We start from the raw sequence: 21,638 nt of genomic DNA on the forward strand, positions 1-21,638 counted from the left end.
TAGGAACCATGAGGTTTTGGGTTCGATGCCAGCCTGCTGTGTAGGCTGGCAGCTGTACCTCCAATTAGACTCCTAGCCTGGAAACCTCCATATGCCGTGAGTATGGCCCTAAAAAAGCAAAAAAAAAAAAAAAGAGGAAAAAGAAACCAACAGTGCCTGCTATGTGCCAGAAATGGTGGTAGATATTTTACTATCATCCTTGACCACAGGTCTGCTCAAACCCAGGGCTAGATAGGGCCTAGATACCTTGTAGGGTAAGGCTCAGAGGAGTCTTAGGATGAAAGCAATATTTGAAGACCACAATGGTAGTCAGGCAGGATAGCCTGGGAGTAGGAAGGAAAGGTTAAATTCAAAGAGGGCAACAAGATTTAGTCATCTTAGGGAAAAATGATAAAGGTCAAGTCCTTGCTTGTGGAGATAAAGGTAAAAATACAAAAATCTCTTGCCGGGAGGACAAGCCATTTGGACATCAGAATGAAGAAAGCTGGCTTTGCAGATACCACCACTGCTCAGTCAGTCAACCCCACTGTGTTTTTCAACATTGCTGTCCAGGGTGAGCCCTTGGACCATGTCTTTCAAGCTGTTTGCAATGTTGCAAAGACAGCAGGAGACTTTCATGCTCTGAGCACTGGGGAGAAAGGACTCAGTTATAAAGTTTCCCGCTTTCACAGAATTATTGTGGGGTTTATGTGCCAGGTGGTGACTTCACACGCTGTAATGGCATTAGTGGCTAGTCTATCTGGGGTGAGGAGAAATCTGATGAGAGTTTCATCCTAAAACATATGGGTCTTGGTATCTTATCCATGGCAAATGCAAGACTCAACAAAAACTATTTCCAGTTTTTCACCTGCACTGCCTAGAGTGAATGGTTGGATGGCAAACACGTGGTCTTTGGCAAAGTGGAAGAGGGTATGAACATTGTGGAAGCCACGGAGTGCTTCGGTCCAGGCATGGCAGAACCACCAAGCTCTTTATTGCCAACTACAGACAACTCCAATTAAGTTTTACTTGTGTTTTATCTTAACTTCCAGATCATTCCTTCTGTAGCCTCAGGAGTCCCCTCACCACCATCACCTGCTCAATCTATCCTATAATCTTTGTGCTGTCTGAAAATATGACTCAACATCTATTCATATGCTGCAGTTTTTTAGGTTCTATATTTTCTTTCCTTCCCTCCAAGTCTAGTTGGATTGCAGAGTTGTTTATGTCCTGTACACTTGTGTGCAGATGGCAGACAAATCAATTTTTAGTGAATGTGAAAAACTAAATATCTAAGTTTCAGTGCTTTACTAAATAATTTATTATCCCACCTATTGATTGTCTCCTGCCAGAGAAAGGTGAGTTAGCTGGGGAAAAAGGCAGGTCTCAGCTTTCCATACAACTGAAAGCCTCAGGAGGTTGGGCAGAGGCTTTTTTTTTTTTTTTTGTCTTTTTTCCATTTCTTGGGCCGCTCCCACGGCATATGGAGGTTCCCAGGCTAGGGGTCTAATCAGAGCTGTAGCTGCCAGCCTACTGCAGAGCCACAGCAACGCAGGATCCGAGCCGAGTCTGTGACCTACACCACGGTAATACCAGATCCTTAACCCACTGAGCAAGGGCAGGGATCGAACCCACAACCTCATGGTTCCTAGTCAGATTCGTTAACCACTTCGCCACGACGGGAACTCTGGCATTTTTGAATATATGCCCTTAAATAATCTGTAGGTGTTCTGTAACTTGAAGCTCTCGATTTCTCATTACCTAGTTTTCTATTTCTTTGGACTCAAGCATCAAATCTTTTTTTTTTTTTTTCTTTTAAAAGAATAAAACATGGGAGCTCCCGTCGTGGCACAGTGGTTAGCGAATCTGACTAGGAACTGTGAGGTTGCAGGTGCGATTCCCTTGCCTTGCTCAGTGGGTTAAGGATCCGGTGTTGCTGTGAGCTGTGGTGTACGTCGCAGATGTGGCTCGGATCCTGAGTTGCTGTGGCTGTGGTATATGCCGGCAGCAACAGCTCTGATTAGATCCCAAGCCTGGGAACCTCCATATGCCGCGGGAGCGGCCCTAGAAAAGGCAAAAAGACAAAAAAAAAAGTCAAACATGTTAAAGCTTCTCCAGTCATTCAGTGTTTTTACTTGGTTAAAGGACATCTCTATGGATAAAACTGAAGTTTGTGCTCTCACTACGTCGTATCTCTCTGGCCTGGAGATGCAGAAGTCCAGGGGAAGGGAAAGTGCACCAGGAAGCCGAAAGTATCCCACATGATCTACTCCATAGGCTAGTGAGTAAGGGTTTTTTTTTTTTTTTTTGGTCTTTTTGGGGCCGCACCCACAGGATATGGAAGTTCCCAGGCTAGGGGTCAAATAGGAGCTGTAGCTGCTGACTTATACCACAGCCACAGCAACGCGGGATACGAGCCCCATCTGTGATCTATACCACAGATCACGTCAATGCCAGATCCTTAACCCACTGAGAGAGACCAGGGATCAAACCCTTGTCCTCATGGATACTAGTAGGGTTCGTTAACTGCTGAGTTATAATGGGAACTTCATGGGGGTTATCTTAAGCATAGTGGAGTCTAGATTTGCCTAAGTATGACGATTTTTATTTGGGAGATGGGTGGGTGATCGAGAATAAAGGGAGTGTAAATACCCAGACTCCACATAAGGCCTTTCTTGAATTCAATCTTGCTATAACCATAAGTTCTTATAAAATTTGGTCTCTTCCACGGGATATGTCTCATCTCCACACACAGGATGAGACTTTTGTTAAGCTCTGCCACACTATATATTAAGTACTCTTAAAGCTCATTGTTAAAACTGGCTTGGAAGTAGAGGGTTGTTACGAGCTCCCCTACATCACAAACTTGGCACATACTTGGGAAGAGAAAGGAGAAAGCAATGAGTGGCTGGAGAGGCTGCTCAGTGTTTTTACCTTGTTTATTCCATTGCCCAAGTTGTGTAGATATTGCTGTAATTGAAGGCTGAGTGGGGATGTGTTAGGATTGAGTATCCCCCCACTGGCTTTACTGAGATAAAATAGATGCATTAAACACTGTATAAGTTTAAGGCATACAACATGATGATTTAATATATGCATATACTGCAAAACGTTTACCACAATAAGGTTAGTTAACACATCCATCACCACAGTTACCATTTTTTCTTTTTCTTTTTTTGGCTGTGCCCATGGCATGTAGAAGTTCCCAGGCCAGGGATCAAACCTGTGCTACAGTAGCAATCTGGGCCACTGCAGTGACAATATTGGATCCTTAATCCACTGTGCCACAGGAGAACTCCTTTCCTTTCTGTGGTGAAAAATTTTAAGATCTACTTTCTTAGTAAGTTTCAACTATATAATATGGTATTTAATTATAGTTACCATGACACCTAACTTTGCAGAGATTAAATGAGAAAACTCTAAAGGAAAGCACTTAGTAATTGCTAAATGAATGCCCGGTAGTGAAGTCCAATTCATGCTAATGCCCAGCATTTAAATTTTCATGCTTAAGACATTTAAGTTGAAGATTCTTTACATGTTAATTTCAGTAGATGTCAGAATTATTCAGAATGGAAAGACAATGAAAGCTTAACTGCAGTCATTAGATATATACAATCATAAATTATTTTAACAATTTTTTAGTACATAATATGTGAAGACATATAGAAGTAGAGAATATAAAGAACACCCATGTATTAATCATCTAGCTTCTCCAATTATCATCCCCTAGACCACTACTAACTCCTTGATATTGCCAACAATTTACACCCTGTTGCAACTTCAGATTATTTTGAAACAAATCCCAGATATCATATGCCTAAAACAATCCAGCTTAAAAAACCTAGTCATAACATTATCATCAAAACAAAGCAATAAAAGAAATCTTTTCTTGTATCATCAAATAGCCAATCAATAACCAGTGTATATGGCTTCCTACAGCCCATCCAGTGAACGAGTTTACACCTACATTTATACACTTATTTCAATTCAGGAGACAGAAGGATTCCAAATTCCAAGCCACTTCTGAGATGTAAATTAAAATTATTAATTTTATTAATTAAAATTATTAACTAAACTGAAGGATTCCCAATATAGTCACCTGCCATGCCTAAAGAGGTAATGGTTTCCAAATTTTGCAGGAACTATAAAGACAATAAATTAGTTGCAGTTAATCAAGAAAGGCAGGATGTCGTTAATAGTTATGAGAATTTTTTTTTAATGGATCTTTAAGAATCTGTGGAAAACTAGAGATGTACTGTCTTTGTCAACTTGGCTGCCATAACCAACTACCATAGACTGGGTGTTTAGAACAACAAAAATTTTTTCCTCATAGATCTAAAAGCTGGGAAGTCCAAGATCAAGGTACTGGTCATTTCAATTTCTAATAACAAGCTCTCTTCCTAGCTTGCAGACAGCCTCCTCACTATGTACTCACATGGCCTTTCCTCTGTGCCTCTGAGCTCCAGCTGGAAAAGACTGCTTGCTCTTCCTCTTCTTAAAAGGCCACTGATCCCATTATGAGGGCCCCATCTCATGACCTAATTTAACCCCAATTACTTCCCAAAGGCATCCCAAAAAACTATCACATAGAGGGTTAGGAGTTATCAATATTTTGGCGGTTGAAGGGAGAGACAGAAACAGAAATATTCAGTCCATAATGAAACTACAGATTTATAAAATAATTTAGAAGTCCCAACAACAAGGACTTACTGCATAGCTCAGGGAACTATATTCAATATCAAGTAATAATCTATAAAGAAAATAATCTAAAAAAGAAATGAATCATTCTGTTGTACACCTAAAACCTGTAAATCAATTATACTACAAAAAAAAAAAGTAGAAGTTCCTGTTGTGGCTCAGCAGGTTATGAACCTGACTAGTATTCATGAGCATGCAGGTTCAATCCCTGACCTCTATCAGTGGGTTAAGGATCCAGCATCACCATGAGCTGTGAAGGTCACAGACTCGGCTTAGAACCCCTGTTGCTGTGGCTGTAGTCCGGCAGCTGTAGCTTCGATTCGACCTCTAGCCTGGGAACTTCCATATGCTGGAAGTGCAGCCCTAAAAAGCAAAAAAAAAAAAAAAAAAAAAAATTCATTCTTGGAAATCTTTCTTCACACTCTAACATAACCCCTAGTGCAGGGTGAACCCATATCCTAATAGCTCCAATTTTCTTCCTCCCTGTGCCACTTCAGCTCTGAAGCAAAATTAAAAATCATTTTGGGCTCCTATCATATTAGGGAAAATTTTCATGAGATGAGTGATTTCCTCCCTCTTACCAGGTTGATTCCCTGCTGTTCAAACAAAGACTAAAAGATCTTTTTAGATATCGCTAAGCCTGCAAATTTGCCAAAAAAAAAAGTGTAGGTGGAGCTGTTTGTAGTCATTCTTGACACTTTTCCAGGTTTTTGCTGGCTGCTTTAATTGCATAAGCAACTATGCTCTTACTAGTTGTGGGTGTGTAGCTGCAGAAGCTGCAGTAAAGAATCTGTGTCCTGAACTAATTGTGTAAATCAAAATTCATTTCCCCCAGTTTAACCAAATGATTTTGTCATTGGTTCTGAAAATATTAGGTAGGACTTGAAATAATCTGCCCTTCAGAAAGTTCACAGGGAAAAAACCTGAAAATCTGCTAACACTCTAGTCTATCAGCAATGCTGTGGAGAAACATTTGGCACAGGGAGGGCAATATGGCAGCACTTATCAAAATTAAAAATATATACATGCCCTTTTGCAGACTTAATTCCACTCTGGGAACTGTGATGCAACATGCTTAAATGTACAAGAAAAAAAATGTGTGTACAAAGATATTCATCCAAGCACTGAGTAGAATACAAAAATTTAGAAATTCATGTCCCTGCATTGGATAATGACTGGTTCAAGAATCTGTAGATGGAAAAAGGATGCATGTTATGCATTTATATAGAAAAGCCCAAGATGTCTTAAGTCAAAGTGCAGAATAGTGTATATGGTATCCTCCCTTTTACATAAAAACAGGGAAAAATTACACATAAAGGCATGAAATAATCACATAAATAAGCATAAAAAAAAAAACCTCTGGGAGAATACACAAGAAAAAAAGAGAGGTTACTTTCTAGAGTGGAAACTGTCAAGATGAAAGGCAGTGATGATGTTTAGAAAGTTTTTTTGCACCAGTGGGTGCATTATCTATTTAAACAATTTAAAAAAATTAAAAATAATTAAAAATTAAAAAAAAGTTAAAAAATTGCCTACTGCCTTAAAACAGAGTAAGAAAATTGTATTGCCCAAATGCAACCTTTACTCCTGTGTGTAAAGACATGAGGTTGAGTGAAGTGGAAATTCCTGGAAATCAAAGTTCTAGGTGCCCCTGGGGAATTCTGAGATCAGTCACTTTGCCAAAGTTTCATTTGCTTACTGGAGGTCTTCTCTAGAGCTTGGAAGGAGTAGACAAAGACAGAAGACATACTCCTGGTATTAATTTAAAAGTCAAAGCAGTCTGTCTGCTAAACACACACACATTATTCATCTATAAACTAAAAACACTCAGTAAGAAATCAGTAATTGTACTGTGGTGGAACATTCTTTTTTCTTTAGTGTTAAGATGCTATTCTAAGAGTACATAGTTTAAATAAATCTTGTTGGGAAAAGTACTCCTCATAGATACAGTGGATTACTCTAAATTTTGAGGAGATATTGCTACTTTCTAAAAGGCATGTGTTGAAGATCTTTTGTGGCACAGTGTGGATCAGTGGTGTCACTGCAGTGGCTCAGGTTGCTGCTGTGGTCTGATCCCTGGCCTGGGAACTTCCTCACGCCATGGGTGCAGTCAAACCCCTTCCCACTCAAATCAAAACAAGAAAACAAAAGGCATGTGTTTATCACCAGCAGAAATTATCTTTCATTCTATGTTATAATGTCCTTGGCTGGCAAAGTGAGCTTTATCTTCTTCCTTAGAATTCCAGGTGACTGAAAATGCAGTGTAAACAGTGAACACTATTATGTAACATCCCAGTGTTTCCCAGGGTGAAGGACCTACACCACTGGTGATACTGAAGATGGTTCTAGGCAGCACAGGAACAAGGCAGCAAACAACTCTGAATCACATATGAGTTATTCCTATTTCTCTCTTTTTTTTTTGCTATTTCTTGGGCTGCTCCCTCGGCATATGGAGGTTCCCAGGCTAGGGGTTGAATCGGAGCTATAGCCACCGGCCTATGCCAGAGCCACAGCAACACGGGATCCGAGCTGTGTCTGCAACCTACACCACAGCTCACGGCAACGCCGGAACCTTAACCCACGAGCAAGGGCAGGGACCGAACCCGCAACCTCATGGTTCCTAGTCGGATTCGTTAACCACTGCGCCACGATGGGAACTCCCCTATTTCTCTTTTAAGCCTTGGCTTGATTTAAAGCATTTGGCTGGCAAGGATATCTAGCAAGGGTTTAATAACTGGCTTTGTTTTCATTATACCAATTTTCACAATTAACACTTTTTTTCTTCTTGCTAGAGGTCTAGAATGCACATGTGCGTCTGTATTAACCATGTTTACAAAGCACAACAAACAGAAGAGTGCAGGTACTGCTTTATATTCCAGGAACTCCTTGGTCACGAATCACAAAAATCCAACAATCCTTTCTCGGGGCTTTCCTTGACTCGAACTCTCCCCATGGACTTCTCTAAGAGATACCTGGCTCTACAAGAATGGTATAGTGCACAATATAAGCTGGAGTCAATCTGGCTTTAAATACTGCTTTTTTACCTTACTGAGAGTCTACAAAGTCAGTCTACTCAATGAGGCTCAATTGGCTATCTTGGAATTTGAGGGGAATAAATGAGATTAACAAATGTACAGCAGCTGTCACACAGTTCAGTAGGTGCTCAATAAATGCTAATTCCCTCTACTCCTTCCTTTACTTCTTGCTTTTTCTGTCCTCAGTACTGTTTTTCTACATTCTCTTTCAATGATCTCAATCACTCCCATGGCTTTATTACACTTGAGTGGGTAATTTCTATCATCAATTTTAATCTTTTTTCACAGTACCAAAAGTTAAGTTCTAAAACTGTTCAATAATCCCACCTTGATGTTCTGGCATGATCTTAAACTCAATACATATAAAATAGATTATCTTTCCCCAAATCATTTAGTTCATGCTACTACCTTAACTTCCATCACTCAGGGTCAAAACTTCAATCATCCTAACTACTTCCACCTTTCCCATCACAATGAATTGAACATCAGTAAAAACTTTATATAATGTTTTAATAGCTTACAAAGAGTTATAAACAAAACTGTCCATTTTATCAAATTTCCCATAGCCCTAGGTGAGAAAAATGAAATTAAGGCAAGTTAGGAGATATGCTCAGGTCATAAGCTAGAGAGCCTAGACAAAAAGACTAGTTAAAACCTGAACTTGGGGCTCCTCATTCCAATTGCTATGCTCTTTCACTTTCTCACCCTGCCTCAAGTTTTGCTCTACTAATTTGTATCTGTTTCTCTTCTCCTTTACCATTGCCATGCCAGATTTTAGGCCTATATTATCTCTTATATGTAACACATATATAGAAGGATTGGCTCAGTCAGCAAGGTAATAGATGGTAGTGGGTATCCAGCATTGGATTTCTTTCTTTCCTTCTTTTTTTTAATGGCTGAACCAAAGGCATATGGGAGTTCCTGGGTTGGGGACTGAATCTGACCTATGCCACAGCTGTGGCAATGCTGGATCCTTTAACCTGGGCCAGGGAAACCTGCACCTCCGTAGTGACCCGAGCTGTTGTGGTCAGATTCTTAACACATTGAGCCACAGCAGGAACTCCTGGATTTTTTTTTTTCTAAAATATTAACTTTTTAACACCAGCAAAAATTTTAAAACCATTACATGTAATAATATACATACTGAAAAATCAACCACCTCAACACTGACAGCTCAATGAATCACAAAGTGAACATATAAACAATCACTAAGCTCAAGAAACAGAACATTGCTAGCACTCCAGAAGCTCCCTTGTATCTCCTCCCAAGCATTACTCCTCTGCTCAAAGCTACCATTTCCCTTCTTTTGAGATTATATCACCTAAACACATATCCCTAAATCTAGTTTGGTTTCATGTATTTTTTGAACTTTGAATTCTCCAAAGTGGCAATACCAATATACATTCCAATCAACAACATATGGTTTCTTTTTTCTTTTTTTTTTTTTTGGCTTTTTAGGTCTGCACTTGTGGCATATGGAGGTTCCCAGGCTAGGGGTCTAATTGGAGCTGTAGCCGCTGGCCTATGCCAGAGTCACAGCAACGCAGGATCCGAGCTGCGTCTGCGACCTACACCACAGCTCATGGCAACGCCAGATCCTTAACCCACCGAGCGAGGCCAGGGATCGAACCTGCAATCTCATGGTTCCTAGTCGGATTTCCGCTGTGCCACGTCAGGAACTCCTACAACATAGTTTTAACTGTTCCAATACTTGGCATTTTCTGTGTTTTCCATTTTAGCCATTATTGTGGGTGTGTACCACAATTTCATTGTGATTTTTTGACTGACCCACAGCAGTTGGAGTTCCCAAGTCAGGGACTGGATCCAAGCCACGGCTGTGACAGCTGTGGCAACACTGGATCCTTAACTCACTGTGCAGGGCTGGGGATTGGACCTGCATCTCGGCACTCTCGAGATGCCGCCAATACCATTGTACCACAATGGGAACTCCGATCTCTTTGTGATTTTAATTTGCATTTCCCTACTGATCACAGAAGTTGAGCATCTTTACATGCTTACTGGCCATACCCTCTTTTGTGAAGTGACTATTCAATCTCTTACCAATTTTTCTACTGAATTCTTTTTATTTTTTTAATGGACCTGTGGAAGTCTATAAATTCTGAATAGGAGCAAAGGAGACATTTCTACTGTAAAAATGAATGCATTTGCCTGATGTTACTAGAATACCACTAACTCCCTTTACTGGCCCCAAATTCACTAAGAAACCTTCTGGGAGGTAATGTAGTTAACTTCACGTATTCTCTCTAAAACAATGTAGTTATTGTGCCAGGAAATTTGCTAGACATTTAGAATATAATGGCTAAAAAAAAAGTGATTAGGAACAATAGCTTTGGAAAGAGACCTCTACTGGAATCCTGTCTCTAATATTTACCAGGTTGGTGACTTTTGGCAAGTCATATAACCTGTTTTAGCCTCAGTTTCCTCTTTGGAAGAATGGCGCTAACAATCTCTTAAGAGATGTTATGAGGATTAAATGAGACAATGTATGTAACAGGCTTTGCACAGTGGCTGGCAAACAGGAACATTTAATAAGTGGTAGCTATTATAAATTTGATAATTTCATGTAGCCTTCTATCTTGATGTGGTAGGAGAAACTGAGCAGGTGTTCACTCCCCGCTTAGTCATTATAGTTCTCATTATAAAGTCAAAAAAATAAAATAAAAATAAAATAAAATAAAATAAAATAAAAAGAATGGCAATGGGTTTAGATAACTCTTCTGGGAACTTGGTCCCTCTGACTCCCTTCATCTCAGTGTCTATGGAGCAGTGCTTCAAAAATTACGTAGTGAGGAGTTCCCGTTGTGGCGCAGTGGTTAACGAATCCGACTAGGAACCATGAGGTTGCGGGTTCGGTCCCTGCCCTTGCTCAGTGGGTTAAGGTTCCGGCGTTGCCGTGAGCTGTGGTGTAGGTTGCAGACGAGGCTCGGATCCAATGTTGCTGTGGCTCTGGCGTAGGCCGGTGGCTGCAGCTCCTATTGGACCCCTAGCCTGGGAACCTCCATATGCCGTGGGAGCAGCCCAAGAAATAGCAAAAAGGCAAAAAACAAACAAAAAAATTACGTAGTGAAAGATCAGGCACTTATTCTTTTTTTTTTTTTCGTCTTTTTGCCTTTTCTAGGGCAGCTCCCATGGCATATGGAGGTTCCCAGGCTAGGGGTCAAATCGGAGCTGTAGCAACTGGCCTATGCCAGAGCCACAGCAATGTGGGATCCGAGCCACGTCTTCGACCTAAACCACAGCTCACGGCAACACTGGATCCTCAACCCACTCAGCAAGGGCAGGGATCGAACCCGCAACCTCATGGTTCCTAGTCAGATTCGTTAACCACTGTGCCACGACGGGAACTCCAGATTGGGCACTTCCATAAAATATAAAATATATATGAATACATATACAACAGTACAAGGCCCCAATTTTTATTAGAACCAAAGACATAAAATTAGTGTAACTAATTGTTACAAAGTTTCTAAATTCTTACTCTCATTTCTGTAAATGCCTTGTCTTGGACCAGTAACAGTGTTTTCAGACTGGCAGTGGCCTCTGACCCATACTTTTAGTGGCATTGCTCTAGAGTACTGACAAAAATCAGACTTCTGAATCTGAAGGGCTGAGGTCAGGGCCTGGAACTTGGGGACTCAACTGAGGGGTTGCTCTTGATCCCAAGTCATTAGTTGGCCACCTAGTGACAACTTAGTGTCACTTTCTAAATTAAAAACCACCCAATGTTCTTGTCTCTAGAGTAAGATACCAATTCTTTAATATGGCATCAAAGACTGGTCCCACAACTTTTTGGTCTTATTTTCCACCATTCTTTAATCCAGCAGACTTGCACTGTTCCGCATAGCAATAACTAGCCACAAGTGGCAACTGAACATGTGAAATGCAGCTAATTTAGGAACTGAAATTTTACTATGAACTTTAAAAAAAAATCTTGGGAGTTCCTGATGTGGTGCAGTGGGTTAAGGATCCAGCATTGCCACAGCTGTAGCTTTGATTCGGATCCCTAGCCTGAGAATTTCCATTCGCCTGGGGGTGTGACCCAGAACAAACAAACAGACACATAATTCAATTACTGCAAAACTTAAAATATATTTGGAATGACCTGGGATTATAATCAATTTTTTCAATTGTAAATTTTATAAATTTTGAATGATTGAGATACACTATAAATGTAAAAGACACACCAAATTTTGAACACTTACTTAGTAATGAGAAAAGAATACAAAACATTTAAAAATATTTAATACTTTTAATATCAATCACATATAAAATACTACTTTGGACATATTGGGTTAAATAAAAAAATTACTTTTCCTCTCTGTTTCCTTTTCTTCTTGGCTGCGCTTGCTGTATGCAGAAATTCCCAGGTCAGGAATCAAACCCATGCCACAGCAGTGACAACTTCAGATCCTTAACTCACTGAGCCACCAGGAAATTTTAAAAGATTATTTTTAATTTATTTTTGGTTCTTTTACTTTTTAAATGTGGCTACTATAAAATTACATATTTGGTTTGCATTTTATTTATATATTTAGATTGGCCTAGACAATCATGACCCAAGTCTAGGAATCACTCTTGATTCTCCCCTTTCTGTTTGATTCATCAGCAATATAGGTCAGTTCTAATCACAAAATGTATCTTCAATCCATCCACTTTATTTCCACTCCAAACTCATGAACTCCTTAAAACACTCCAATGGCTTCTAGATCTCTTAAACTTAACAAGGCTACAGACTTCTACCATTCCCTTTTGTGCTCTCTAGACTTACCGATATTGTCTTTCTTGCTTTCTTAGGATTTTGCCCTACTATTTCCATCGGTTGTGAATACTGCCCTCAAGTTATTTACCATTCAGGTCTTAGCTCTGAGAATACTTTCTCAGAGAGGCCATTTTTGAACAATTTCTAAAACTTTTCCTTCTCTCCCTCCCCAAGAGATGTTTCATTCAAATATTTTTATTCTCTTCATGAAAGATATTATGTGATATTACTTTTCCTCTTCTTTTATAGTCTGTTCTCTCCACCAGAAACAGGAGCAGGAGGAACCTTGTTCCTGCTTTTTATCTGTTCCATGTGTACAACAGTGCCAGTCACAGTAATTCTCAAAACAACTTAAATGAAAGAACATCTAATTGCCTACTAGCCATATCTGCTTGGTTGGCTCATAAGCACTTCAAATCCAATTCAGTCACAACAGAACCATCTTCCTTTCCTAGCCTGTATTCTTCTTCGTTTCTAATCTCAATGAAGATATACTCTCTACTGCTCCCTCAACACACTTGGGAGTAATCTTTGACATCTCTCTCTCAGTCATTCCCTTATCCAGTCACCCAAATCACCAAACTCTCAACACTTTTGGTCATATTCCTCACTCCTGTTTGCCACTATCTCAATCCAAGTCTTTATTCTCACAGATCGCTGTTTCCTCCAAACTGTTTCCCTTGCCTCTGACTTCTGCATAAGTGATCTGTCTAAAATGCAAATCCAGGAGAACCCGTGGCCCAGTGGAAGCAAATCTTACTAGTATCCATGAGGACGCAGGTTCAATCCCTGGCTTCACTCAGTGGGTTAAAGATCCGGTATTGCTGTGAGCTGTGGTGTAGGTGGCAGACACGGCTTGGATCTAGCTTGCTGTGGCTGTGGTGTAGGCCTGCGGCTACAGCTCCTATTAGACTCTGAGCCTGGGAATTTCCATATGTTGCAGGTGTGGCCCTAAAAAACATAATAATAAAATAAAATAAATGCAAATCCAATCTATGACACTTTTACTTAAAATCTTTCAATGGCATCCTCTTTGCTCTCAAAAGTTAATTTCTGCATGTGGCACTGAAAGCCTTTATGATTAGACCCCTTCAGACATCTCTCTGGACACTTCTGAAAGAGCATCCTCTTCACTCAACAATCTCTTCAGAGTTTACCTCCTAACCTTTGTATTTATTGCTCCCTCTGGAAGGTCCTTCCCCAAATCCCTTACTAAAGCTAATTGCCTCTCCAGTCCCATTCCATGCCTCCCTCACAGATAAGGGATTCCCCCTGTATGAAATTTCACAGCATTCAGCATTTACCCTCATTATATTACAGATGATGCCTATTTACTTGTCCTCATTCTGCAGCATAAGATCAATGAGGGCAAGGATTCTGTAACTATTAGCTGAATGTTTACTCAGTGTTTAAAGCAGGTAAGTATCCAAAAAAAGCAATGAAAAAAGGAATAAGAGTTCCTATGTCATTCACTTTACTTCTATTTTAGGCACAACGCTTCATTAAATTAACAAAGACTTTACAAATCTTTACATCAATATCACAAAAAGGGTAAAGGGAGAAAGAACGTTTTTCTGAGGCCACCCAAAATCAGTGAGCAGCATGTATTTTGTTTGTAAACTCTTTTAGATTAAAACCTTGGGGCTGTCTCACATATTCCCCATTCCTGGAGATACAATGCCAAAAACTGTAAGGTTACAAGGTTGGAAATAGTCATTTCCAGCCTCTTCTCATAAAAAAACGTATCAGTATGGTGGGTTTTTTAGCCAATCATCAAAGTAAATTAAACTCATAAGGCTTTCTTAAAAAATAAAAAAAACCCTCTTTCTTTGCAAATCATTATCCCCAAATAAAACTTTTGCTACTTAATACAACAGAACAAAAATCTTCACATTCCAGCCATTGAAAAACAGTATTTCTACCTCTGAGGTGAAAGGTAGTCCAAGGGAATTCGGCAAGCAGCTATTGGTTTCTACAAAGTATAAGGCACCATCAGAATGCTTAAAAAAAAAAAAAAAAAAAAAAAGAAAGTGTGGCCTGCAGGAATATGTACGTTTTCGTCAAGAACTTGACTGTTCAGTTCATGTGAAGTGGAAAAAGAACATCTGTAGTTCCTCCCCTTGTACCTCAAGAGCGACTTCTGTTCCAGTCAGCCTAGTTGAATCTAGGGCCACTTCAAGTTAAATCCTAGGCTCCTGGCTGCCCTTCCGTCTCCCAGGACTCTGCTAGATGGCTCAACTTAATCTCAAAGGAGTCAGGATTCCCCGTCTCTCTGTGTTCAAGTCGGAGAGATAAGGTAAGCGCAGGCACTTCACTCGCCCACAACTAGTCCCCGCAGAAACAGGCGGGAAGGATAAGCTGCCGGCCCTACGGCTCCGCCGCGCACATGGCGGTCCACGGCGCCCACCCCCGTGCCGCGCAGGCGCCGGGCGAGCCGGGACTTGCGGTCGCTGACAGCGGATCATTCCGCCGCTTTCTTTGTGTGTCCGTGGCTCCAGAAATGGCATTTTCCCTTCCCCTTTGTTTAAAAAAAAAAAAAAAATCAGACACTTTCGCCCTCTTCCTCCCGCTAGAACGGGATCGGGGAGTGGGTGGGAGAGGGACCTGCTGACGAGGGTAGGGCGGAAAGGCTCAGGCGAGGGATTGACGAGGGCCGGGTTCGGGAGGGATGCTGGGAGCTTTGACTCACTCGCACACCATGTGTCCCTCCGCGCGCAGCACGGGGGACTTTTCGGTGGGGATTTTGGGCGCCGACCAGACGCGGCATTTTCGGAAAATAGCGCCCTGTGCAGCTGAAGCGCTTTGTGTGTAGCGGGGCCGCGTCAGCCCGGCCGGGTACGAGGCGCCTCAGGTCCCCTAACCACCTCCTGCTGCTCCCCCGTCGCCGCTCCCGAAGCTTTTCCAGGTCAGTGCGGGTCTGTGTAGGGCCCTGTTACCACCGGATGTGGAAGTTGATCTCTTCGCTGGTAAAAAATAATTCCACTTCCCCCGGAACCCAGATCATCCCCGCGATTTCCTGTTTATTGCATTAAGGCGCCGGGTTTCCGGGGCTCCTGGCCCCGCTTATTCCGCGGGGGTCGGCGGGGTCGGCCTGGGCCCCCGCTCCGCCCGCGCCTCCGCGGTGCTTTGTCCGCTGGCACCCCGTTTCTGGGAGGGGCGGGCAGACATGGTGGCGGCCGCCGCCCCCTCCTCGGCCCGGCGCACCGCGGCCTCCTCTCGACTTCCCGCCGGGCGAGTCCTGAGCTGCGGCCCCGGGGCAGGATGGGGTTTAGCCGGGGCTGCGGGGGGCTGTGCGGGCGCCGGGAGGCGGGCAAGGGAGGGAGGCTGGCGCGGCCTTGGGGCCCGCCGCCCTGAGAGCTGCCGCCGTCTTTGTCTGGGCGGCCTGACCGCACTGCCCGGCTCGCTGGAGCGGGGAAGGGGCTGCGGGGGCAGCCGGCTTCGGGCGTGCAGTGCTGCGAGGCCCGCGGGGCCGGGAGGCGCTCGGGTCGCGGCCCGGACAGAGTTAACGGGAGCGCCCGGCGCCCGCGCGGGGCCGTCGCAGCGACTGCCTCGGCCTCGGGGACCGCGAATCCCTGAGGGGACGACACCAGCTGCTCTGGATGATGGGGACTTCGGCTATTGGGACTTGGCCGCCGAGATCTGCGGGTGCACGGCCTCGGGGACGAAGTTGAGAATTTTGCCAGGTCATTTCTGCCTGGGCACAGTTAATCTGTGTTTAGTGTGTTTCGTTGAAGCTCTCCTACCGTGTTGAACCAGCATGCCTAGCCTCAAGGGTGCAGCGTGAAAACAAAGCAAAGGAATGATGTAGGCCTGCTTTGTGTGTTTTCCCATTTGAAGCCTGTTTTCAGTACACATACTCTTGCTTTAAACCTGATTGGACTGTGGCGAGCAGACATCTGTTCAGAGGAGGGGCAGAGACCACAATACTTCTGAAGGGGGCTTGGTAATGTGGAAATATTTTAAGTGCTCTCTCTGGACAATGATTTGCTGTCTCGATTGAGGCAAGTTACTTTCTGAAGTACAATTTTTATCTGGAAAGTGGTTTGATGTAAGTGATCTTTGCAGTAATTTGCCATCCCAGAATTAAAGGAGCACCATACGTTATTATGCAGAACTTAGTGGTCAAAAGTGCTTTTTGCAGTTCGTTTATCTCACACACAGACCCACCCAGCGTAGTTTAAATTTCTCACTGACATGTAATCATCGACTTCCACTTTCAGGCTTAGACTTTGAATTTAGGGAAACTAAAAACAGCTTTATTTTTTTGATTAAATTTTCTCTTTTGAAATGTTTATTTTTCCCAAAATAACATCAACAAAAAAATCCATTGCATGTTAACGTCAGTGACATATTAGGTGAGAGTGATAACTGTTTTGCATTTCTTCAAGTCTTTTTACTGTCTGGTTTAACAGAACATAGCTAGATTCTTAAATATACCTTTGCATTCATTGTGTTATCTCAGCATGTAACGACTGTACATATACACCTGCTTTTTTTAAAAAAACTTAAAAATGTGCCGTTTCTATCCTGCGCTCACCATACAAGTCAAATCAGGGTATTAAAGGTGCATTTTAAAAATACGGATAAAACAGTTGACTGCTATACTTTTTTCTTGAACACTTTTTCAGCTTACGATTTAGATCCATAAACAATATCATTAATAAAGATTGAATAATCTGCATATAATCCTAGAGAGTCAGGAACGTTTGAAAAAATTTTTAAATGATTAAACTTAATGTTTAATTCCACAATTTATTTTTATGATGTTCACAAGTAAAACATAAGTTCTGCAATAGATATGCTTGTGTACATGTAATTTTTAAAGATAGGACACTTTCAGACACTGTAGGAGTGCCAGATTTAAAAGGAATCCTGCAGTGAAAGCTTTAGTGAAACAATTTATTGTACTGTAATGTGTATTGTATTTTTTTGTATTTTAATGAGTATACTTTCAGAATTAACGCTTAAGTTAAAGTGTGAATTCTCTATCTCTTTGAATTAATCTGAGGTTTCTACCTTGGGGTACAATTATACTGAAAAGTGAAAATTTAAGGTCATACATACTTTGGTTTAATGCTTTTGAAATGAAGCTAAACTCATTTCTAGTTGTTTCTGTGAACTCTACTCTGATTCTGTTCAGTCTATAGTTCTCTCCTGTTCCATCAACAGGAAGCATCTGGTCATTCTTGATGTAACTGTTAGAAAATGCCAGGTATATTTTTGATGTTTGCTATTCAAATGAAAATAAATACCAGATTGAATCTTGATTTGTCTCCCTCATCCTCAACTCTAAGATACATTTATAATGGGCTTTCTGGGCCATATAATGGACCTATTTTGTTTGTTTTTCATCCTTGAGTCCCTCAAGTTAGAAATAGTAACAGGTAAAGCAAATAAGTTGTGAGAAATTCAGCATCCATTACAAGAAATTTTGAATCCTGGATTCATTTTGAGGTTGCATTTTTGAGGGTGCAGTGCACCTTTGCAAATAGCTTGAGTGTGGATGTGCTCCATCTCTTCTCTGCAAACCCTAAAAAACAAACCCAAACAAAACATTAGAGTTCTAGGCCTCTTAGCCCAGAGCTTTCCAACTAGTAATCATATAGCATTAATATGTCTACCTTGGGGCAACTATAATTAGTATTATACCTAACTTTTCTGAAGGTGGTTGCTCCATCATGGTTTCTGTAAGGTCAGTGTATATTAGTATTAGGGCCTGTGTGTTGCCTCACAGTGTTGGCACAGAGAAGATGCTTTGCTGTAGGTCAGCTGTCAGTTCAGTTGTTGGTGGGCTGGTGCACCATTTTGGGGGGTGGGCGGGGCGCAAATATGTCCATGTTATGAGTGTAGAGGTTTAAAAATGAAGTGATTTCACCACTGAAGATAAATCCATATGCAAGGCCATTGATCCATTTAGAAATGGAAATCTAAAACTCTTAGCTCTAGTTCTCTGTCCCAGAAATGATTATAAAGGTTGGCAGTTAGGGCACAAGATGCTAATGCATAAATAGAGAATGTGAAAAGACTCGATCATTTTTTTTTTCTTTTTGCCTTTTCTATGGCTGCTCCCTCTGCATATGGAAGTTCCCAGGCTAGGGGTCTAATCGGAGCTGTAACCACCAGCCTACGCCAGACCCACGGCAAGGCGGGATCCAAGCCGAGTCTGCAACCTACACCACAGCTCATGGCAACGCTGGATTCTTAACCCACTGAGCAAGGCCAGGGATCGAACCCGCAATCTCATGGTTCCTAGTCAGATTTGTTAACCACTGCGCCACAACGGGAAGTCTGACTCTAGCATTTTGACTTGTACTTTTAATATGAATCAACACTAATGATTTTTAAAAAAGTAAATATCATTTTGAAATTGGTAGAATAGCATGAGGAAAGAGCACTTTACTTTGTACTGGTTGTGTTGTACCTGGGCAGTTATGTCAGCTTTTCAGGTAGCATACTATCATTCTAAGTGGGACCTTGGATCACTTCTCAAACTTTATATCAGAATCACTTGGAGAGTTAATTTAAAACACCATGGGGGTGCAAGCTTTCGGAGCTTAGGAACTGGGCTACTCTGTTTTTCTCACATTCCTTAGGTGATAGACAATCAAATTTAAAAACCAGTGAACTATAGAGCATATCCAGAGAACCTTGATCTTGGGGAAATGGAAGGAGGAAAGGTTGAAAAAAACATGATGTTTGGCTCCAAAAAGAGAAGCTCATCTGAGAAATGATGGCAGTCTTTATTTTTTTGTCTTTTGTCTTTTTTAGGAGGCATATGGGGCATATGGAGGTTCTCAGGCTAGGGGTCGAATCGGAGCAGTAGCCACCGGCCTACGCCAGAGCCACAGCAATGCTGGATCCGAGCCGCGTCTGCAACCTACACCACAGCTCACGGCAACGCCGGATCGTTAACCCACTGAGCAAGGGCAGGGACCGAACCCGCAACCTCATGGTTCCTAGTCGGATTCGTTAACCACTGCGCCACGACGGGAACTCCTCTGTGTAATATTTGTGAATATTTTCATACAAATAATTTTCCAACTTCTACAGTAAATGAAATATGTATTATTGTGTATTACTTATAATTAAAAAGATATATTAAAGTTATGTTTCAATGAAAACTAAAGATATTAGCATAAGCTGAGGAATTTTTTTTTATATTGTGCAGTTTATGCAGGTTGATTTGTGCACATAAGTGAGAATTTGTAAGTGAATGAAATGTTCCCTAGTTCAGTTTGATTCTTTATCATTCTAAATTATCTAAATATCATTCTAATTAATTGAGTAGAGAAAAATGTCACTGACTCCTACTACCCCACCATAATTAGTTCTATATTTGGTTAGTTTTCTTCACCTTATGTGTAATATTTTAAATGTATTCATTCCAGGTTAGTCATCCTCTAGCTATGTGACTTTAGGCAACTTGCTTAATCTCTCTGTGCCTCACCTCCTTTCTAAAATAAGAATAATCATTTTATTTATTTTTTTGCTTTTGGGGGCTGCATCTGTGGCATATGAAAGTTCTCAGGGTAGGGGTCTAATTGGAGCTGTAGCTGCTGGCCTATGCCACAGCAGTGCTGGATCTGAGCTGCGCCTGTGACCTACACCACAGCTTACAGCAGTGCCAGATCCTTAACCCACTGAGCTGGCCAGGGATTGAACCACATCCTCATGGATTCTGGTTGGGTTCTTAACCCGCTGAGCCACAACGGGAACTCCAAATAAGAATAATTATAATACCTACCTTATGGTGGTTGGGAGGAATAAATGAGTTACTGCATGTAAAATGATTAGAACAGTGTCTGTGATCAGTGAATATTATTATAGGATCATAGCCTACTGAAACCCTTGGGGTCTAATAGGTTTGGAAATAAGAATATTTTGAATGTAGGAATTCCTGTCATGGCTCAGCAGAAACAAATCTGAGTAGTATCCATGAGGACATAGGTTTGATCCCTGGCCTCGCTCAGTGGGTTAAGGATCCATAGTTTCTGTGAGCTGTGGTATAGGTCGCAGATGCAGCTCTGATCTGGTGTTGCTGTGGCTGTGGTGTAGGCCCGCAGCTACAGCTCAAATTTGACCCCTAGCCTGGGAACCTCTCTATGCTGTGGGTGTGGCCCTTAAAAAGAAAAAAAAGAAGTTTTTGAATATAGCTAAGGTAGTGTTATGTAACCTTTCAACAGTCCAGTGCAGTAGCCCTCTTCAATTAAGTTACTATTTCTGCAGCAAAACGTATGAATGTTTTTGCTAAATGGAGTAAATAAAACTATAAATAGCTTTGAGTCAGTTCAAATGAGTTATTTTGGGTTTCAGAGCTTTTTTGAGTTTTAGAATTTCAGTTAAGGAACCTGTAGAATATTTACTCAATTTCAAATATTTTATTAAATATTAAAACATAACACCCTTTCATGTTGTTATATAGCTTTATAATCCATAGTAGTTTAAACACTTTAACAAGATATTCACTTCTATTCCTTTTGTTTAAAAAAAGCTGTTGAGGAGTTCCCGTCGTGGCTCAGTGGTAGTTAACGAATCCGACTAGGAACCATAAGGTTGTGGGTTTGATCCTTGGCCTCCCTCAGTGGATTGAGGATCTGGCCTTGCTGTGAGCTGTAGTGTAGGTTGCAGACACGGCTTGGATCCCGCGTTGCCTGACTCTGGTATTGGCTGGCGGCTACAGCTCGGATTAGACCCCTAGCCTGGGAACCTGCATATGCTGTGGATGCCGCCCTGGAAAAGACCAAAAAAAGAGAAAAAGGGTGTTGAATTCACTGATACTCTGATTCTATTATATAGTAGGGAACCTTTCTGTAAGAGGCCCAAGAGTTCTTCTAACTCAGCTTTTTTGTGTCATTACTTGAGGAATAAGACACTAAACTATGGCAGTTTTCTATAGCAGTGACTCTTTAAAGGCGGTAAGTGGAAGCCACCATAGTATCTCTTTTTAACAAGGCTTCCATTGTCTCCATGTGGAAGCTGAGGTAGATATTTACCGTATGTCATAATATTATGGAACTGGACATTGGAATTACGTCACTTCCTCTCATGATAAAGTTATTGAATGTTCAGCACCTCTGATTCTCCTACACCTTTTCTTTTCTTTCTTTTTTTACGTCTTTTCTAGGGCGGCACCTGTGGCACGTGGT

At 41.5% G+C, this 21,638-nt stretch overlaps 1 protein-coding gene and 1 pseudogene across 9 annotated transcripts in view; both read left to right on the plus strand.

Moving 5' to 3' along the window:
• The first annotated feature begins 387 nt into the window (after positions 1–387).
• On the plus strand, positions 388–1,024 carry LOC125120756 (peptidyl-prolyl cis-trans isomerase A-like; annotated as a pseudogene).
• Positions 1,025–14,628: 13,604 nt separating this feature from the next.
• The window catches only part of GABPB1 (GA binding protein transcription factor subunit beta 1), a 75,478-nt gene continuing 68,468 nt past the window's right edge, over positions 14,629–21,638 (plus strand). For 4 of the 9 annotated variants that reach the window (XM_047766375.1, XM_047766376.1, XM_047766380.1 and 1 more), the window contains exon 1: positions 15,440–15,458. The gene's annotated coding sequence lies outside the window, so the exon portion shown is untranslated. Of the gene's footprint in view, positions 14,789–15,094; positions 15,398–15,439; positions 15,459–21,638 lie in introns of those variants that run through there. The other 5 variants (XM_047766377.1, XM_047766384.1, XM_047766378.1 and 2 more) reach the window with 4 other exon arrangements.

The sequence above is a fragment of the Phacochoerus africanus genome, chromosome 2 (genome assembly GCF_016906955.1).
Source record: "Phacochoerus africanus isolate WHEZ1 chromosome 2, ROS_Pafr_v1, whole genome shotgun sequence".
NCBI lineage: Eukaryota > Metazoa > Chordata > Mammalia > Artiodactyla > Suidae > Phacochoerus > Phacochoerus africanus.